Source organism: Neophocaena asiaeorientalis, unplaced genomic scaffold (genome assembly GCF_003031525.2).
Source record: "Neophocaena asiaeorientalis asiaeorientalis breed wild unplaced genomic scaffold, Neophocaena_asiaeorientalis_V1.1 scaffold158, whole genome shotgun sequence".
Lineage (NCBI taxonomy): Eukaryota > Metazoa > Chordata > Mammalia > Artiodactyla > Phocoenidae > Neophocaena > Neophocaena asiaeorientalis.
The window spans coordinates 3,934,658-3,940,661 of record NW_020174917.1 but is presented as its reverse complement, the minus strand read 5'-3'; positions in this window follow the sequence as shown (position 1 = coordinate 3,940,661).

The following is a 6,004-nucleotide window of genomic DNA, read 5'->3' as shown; positions in this document are numbered from 1 at the left end:
ATGTACTTCACTTAGTATGATAATCTCTAAGTCCATCCATATTGCTGCAAATGGCATTATTTCATTCTTTTTTATGGCTAAGAGAATTGTTAAAGAGTATACACTTGAGCTTTCAGTGGGGTCAGGGTATACCAATTAGTCCTCCTATGTAAATAATCAGATAAATTGCATTCCTTCTGAAAACCAACCAGCTAATCAACAACAATGAAGAGGATGAATATAATAACACCACAACCCTGATTAACTAAAAGAATTATTCCAAGGAGGGGACAGCAATTGCCTTCAAAAGAAAAGGACATAAAATTGCTTTTTAGAAAGTAAAATTCTTTTTCTTTTTTAATATGTACTGTCTCTGAATATAGATACCTCCCCTTCCGAAAGAGTCAGACTTAGTAAAGATAAAAAAGAGAGGAAATTTCCCATTTTAAAATGTCTCAGTTAAATATCAAAAGTAAACATATGTCTTTTGATATTCCTGATTGCATTTATTTTGAGGGACTAACTAAGAATAAAGTTGAAGCAAGGGACATCGATTTTAAAACAAACTTCATTTATTCAGTACTCGATAAAGAGAAAAAAAATAATTTGTTTCACCTTTCAGTATGATTTAATTCAGCAAGCAATCATTGATTTTCTATGCTGTACAAAGCTTCGTCCTTGGTGTTATGAGAGGTACAAAAATGCATAACTGTAGTCCCTACTTTTAATAAGCTCATTGTCTATTGAATAAAACAGATTCATAAACTGCCATACAAAATATCAGGTAGTAATTTTATAAAAAAAGGAAAAAGGCTGTCAAACTTTATCAAGCATTGGAATTATCTGGAGGAACTGTTTAAATTAGATTGATTGGCCCCACCCTCAGAGTTCTCAATTTGAATTTCTAACATGGTCTCAAGTTATGCTTATGCTGTGGATCTTGGTACGATACTTAAAAAAAAAATTACTGCTTTAAGGATTTGATGGAGTTATTTATTTTTATTTGCTCAACAAAGGAAGAATTCCCAAGAGACATGGACTTGCTATTTGATCATTCATTTGCATTTGACAGGAAGATGAGGAATTAGGCAATTATATGGAAAGAAAATAAATCAATCAATCAAAGACATAATAAAACCAAATATTGAAATCATGTATAGAATGTGTGGTCAGACCATGAATGAATGTATTTGGCTAGTATACCACAGGGAACTATATTTAATATCCTGTGATAAACCAGGATATAGCTATAAGAACTATATTTAATATCCTGTGATAAACCAGGATATAGCTATAAGAACTATATTTAATATCCTGTGATAAACCAGGATATAGCTATAAGACACGTGGCAGCTTCCTAGTTCAAAACCAGTAAGAGAAAGAAAGAGAAAGAGGGAGATAGGAAGCAAGTGAAAGAGCGAAAGGGAGAGAGAGAAAGAGAGAGAGAGATGCTAACCAGATGGGTACCACAATCCTAGCAATCATCTGTAATCGTGTAAATGTAATCATATGCATCTTATCACCTTTGCCATTGGTTAAAGCAAGTCATATGTCTTCCCACACTCAAGGGGAAGATTTATACAGTAGTGTGAAGACCAGGAGACAGGGACCATGTGGATCACCTTGAAGTTTGTCCTCTATAGTAGAGAAAGCAAAAGTTGTTCGGGATTTGTGAATCTTTAGCATGTCTCTGTCAAGAATGCAGTGGAAAAAAAAAAAAAAAAACAAAGAATGCAGTAGAAAATGCAGCATGATTTATGATTATTTAAGGCTACCAATATAAAATATATAAATGGCATTTTAATACCTGTTTACACTTTCTATTAAATTTCTGGAATATAAAAGAAAACAGAACTTGATGTCAATCTCTCTATTTTGGAAAAATATAAGTTGATTTTCCAGTATGATGCAAGTAATGAGAGAAATTTTCCCATTTAGATCAGTTGGGACTGTGGAGTTTTAAAAATACTTTTCAGGAGACATGACTAGAGACATTTTTAACTTGCAAAGATACATAGTAACATAAAACAAGAGCAAGGAAGCAAAGATAGATGTCAGTTCTGAACCAATGGATTCACTGAACATATTTTCTCTTCCTGAGTCCAGGGATAAGATGACCATTATCACAATGCTCGTAATCAGTTTCGTCAGTCATTTCTCTAGCACTCTGTCTTAAATCCCTAGAATGAATCTGTGGATAAAAGGTGACCACTTGGCTGAAGATTAACGAGGTTGAAATATAATACTTAGGCAGGAACTTAGCAAACTCTCTGACAGGTTTCATGATAAGAGGAAAGAAACTGTCGGGCCACACAATTTGTGGGAATTTGGTGAGGATCTTTTGGTAATGTTGATAGTGATTTACTAAATGCAGAAGGTAAAGACAAAATAGCAGGTTTTTTTATGGAATTATAGTATTCTAGCTATGTGAATAAAGCAACTCTTGGCAGATTCTTTAAGAGGTAGTGAATATGAGGAAAAACGGTGCAATAGAGAAGATAATCATAGAAGAGATATTAGAAAATACTTAATGACCATTTAAGAATGAACTCAGTTAAAGTAGAGATAAAAACCTGGTGAAGATTTTTTAAAGCAACAGTTCTAGTAATTGCAAATATAATTTAACTCACTTTGGGTTGAAACTGTCATTGACTTGGGAATATAAGATTACAGACAAACTATCTCTGAATTTATAGGAGAGGTTTTAAGCAGATTAGTATAGAAGTAACATCTTTGGTTACATAAGAAGTTGAGGAATATGAAGCAGTAACAGTAGAGAGAACAGGAGCCAGTGTTGGGGCAGAGAGCAGCTACACTATTCCATCAATTCAGGATGGAGAGGAATTGCTATTGGAAGTGGAATTGTGTTAGCTAACATGTATTTCCCAGCCCAGGGGCTCCCTGAAATTTAAACAGAATTTCAGTTGTCTATGTATAGGTTCATTTTTCAGAGAATAATCTTTAGAGCTTACATAAAATTCTCATCAACATATATGACCCCAAATAAGTATAAGATCTAAAACCTGTTGAAACTAAATTACGCTTTTTTAGAGACTCTCTCTCCCTTCAAGAGCAAAGAGGACCAAGGACATCTGAATGGGGCTTTTGTGCTGAGAACTGACAGAAGTCTAGCCCTTGTCATAAATTTGCCAAGGAGGGAGTCCAAGACAGTTGTTACATGTGGAACGATATTTCAGAATACAAGTGCTGACTATACTGTAGATGTCTTTTGTTGTTCTGGTCAGAGAATAAAACCAAGGAATGACTGGCAAGGGCTAATGAAAATAAAATATTTAAATGAAAAAAATGTTCCTAATCATTACTAGTTGCCTAGGCAATTAGGAAAGCCCCAAATTATCACACTCAAATATAGTCTAACTAGACCATTCCTGAAGTTAAGGTTTTATAGAAATAGACTCCTCACAGATTATTATACAAGGAGATTTTAGACAAAGACTTGTTAAAGAAAAATTTCACTGGATGGAGTTAAACAGGCAGTGAAGAATTTATTTGATACTGTGGCAGTAGGGCAGAGGGATTGAACTCAACTCTACTAACACAAAAGGCAGGAGGATTTTTACACTGGGATGAGCTCATGGAAAAGTACAGGAGGATGTTAGGGGAGAGGGAGGTTGGTCACTGTGCTTATGCCATCTGTGTTCGCTAACTGGTACTTATCTAAATTTGACTCCTACCCTCCCTTAGAAACTGGGTGATGGATGGGCTTTCTTGATGATTAGATTTCAAAGAGATGGTTCCCAAATCCTTGAGAAAGATATGCCTGGGTTTATAAATCTGGCAAGAGGATGTAAGAAGATTTACACCTATAAAGAGTGGACAAATAATTTACAATTGCAAGTTTTCTAAAATGTATGCTCTAAGAAAGGAAGGTCGGGGGACTATAGTCAGGAAGAAACCTATCTAAAGTTTAGGCAAGCTGAGGGACACATAAGGCTTTCTTAGACTCGTCTGTGGTTCAGTAATTTCCTTATATGACAACTATACACTCAACTGAAATAGCTCCAGTCCTTATATGGAACCATGAAATTAGTAGTGCTTTCCTTTAGCAAATGCTGTGGAAGCTTAGACTTGGAGCTGCCATACCACATACCATTACTGCAAAACAGAAGCACTGTGTTTCTACTTGCCACTTTCAATTTATTAAACCATTCAATTTTCTCTGAAGGAAAAAAAATGTATATGAACATATATTTGAAGATCTTATTTTAACACATATGCAGCCTGTAAAAATGTTTCCACTAGAGTTTCAAGGCTTTTGCTGAATTGGCTGAATTTTGTATATTGTAGTAAAGCTAACTATTCTTTTGCTTACACTGCTGTAAATTTTGCTTATTGTTATGTATAATGTATGAAGAAGTACAAATGTACAATGTATCTTTTGCAGGAAGATTATGAACTAAATCAAAAATATTTCCAATATAAATAATAAAATAGAAAATACAATTTAAAATAGAGCCAGAAAAGCTTAGACTCAGAAATAAAATTTTCACAGCTACTTTGGAAAACAAATCATTCAAGGCACATTGTGGGCACAAGGCTTAGTTATTTGTTAGAACTCACTGGAGATATTTTTCAGTTCACATGTGGAACTTAATGTTGAAGGCTACTTTAATTTCTGATGAAAGTTAATCACTCAATGTTTTAGGCTTCACACTAATACTTAATATCAGATAGAGGAGAATAAAAAGAAGTTAAAGTATTATCCACAAAAGAAAGGAAAGGATATTTGCAAACAAGAAGAGTTTTCTAAAACCTAATATGTAACACTAAATACTCAAAAAAAGAGAGAAAGCTATTCAAAGATGACTCTTGGAGAGTTCCTTCTTAGACACTGAATAAGGTCAATATGACTTCAAGATTTATGGAAAATAACAATGGAACAAATGCCCCAAATAGGACAGACTTTTAACATAACTTCCCTCAATTTAATATTGAAGTAAACTTGAAATATAACCAATTCTGAACTGAAAGAAGCATTATTTCTCATTTTGGTAACATTGTTGGCCGTGTAACCTGGACAACAGATATTTAAGGGTCAATCCAAACTGTTCGTTTGCATTTACTAAATGGTGGATGGTGTCCAGATCTCTCTTGGCTAGTATGGATTAGAAGTATTAAAAATATACTTAATGGTCTCTCAGAAAGAGATGTTTTGGTTATGAATCTAAATGGTACTCTTTCAAATTTAGTATACATAGACCAGTTGTCCTTGAGAAGAGCAATCTGGGTAACAGCCAAATTAAAATTTTATGGAAGAAATAGACCGTTATCAAGCTACTGTTTTTGGCATACTGTACTGTACTAAGAAAGTGAAAGAGGTGTGTGTGTGTCTGTGTCTGTGTATATGTATATATACATAGGATGCTTTTAATTTTCCTTTTCACATGTACTGGAATTGTTCACTCTGAAAGTATGCATTTAAATTCTAGTTTCATTATTATCATTTCATTGTATTGCCTCTATTCTTTGTTACTTATTTTATGGTCACTGAATGTTTGAGCCTGCAACACAGATAACCTCAGTGTTTCTTGAATATCTTGACTTCAGCCTAAATTCCACTCTTGTTAGAAAATATTTATCTCCTGCATATCAAAATCTCTGAGAATGTTTACATTTAATCTGTCACATCTAGCTCTAATTTGCTCTTTTCATTAAATTAAGTCTCTAGTTGAAGCCTTTTACAGCTGCTTTCATCTTCCAGAGCCATGAAGATACTCAGTTTCTCCATTTCCCTAAACAAACCACATCAGCAAAAATCTTCTCAAATCACATCAGCAAAAATCTTCTATGTCATATTTGTCTCAAGATGTTGAGTATGGAGGAGAAATACATGGTATGATAAGACTTTCAGCAAAATAAATTTAAGACTTTGTTGATGGTCATACCTCTTTGGTCTCAGATTACCACTAAATATTGCTTTTTTTTTCACCATATATTTGTAGGTACTTCATTTTCTTTCTGAATTCATAAGTGCCTCAGTAAGTCAAACTTCATTATAATTATG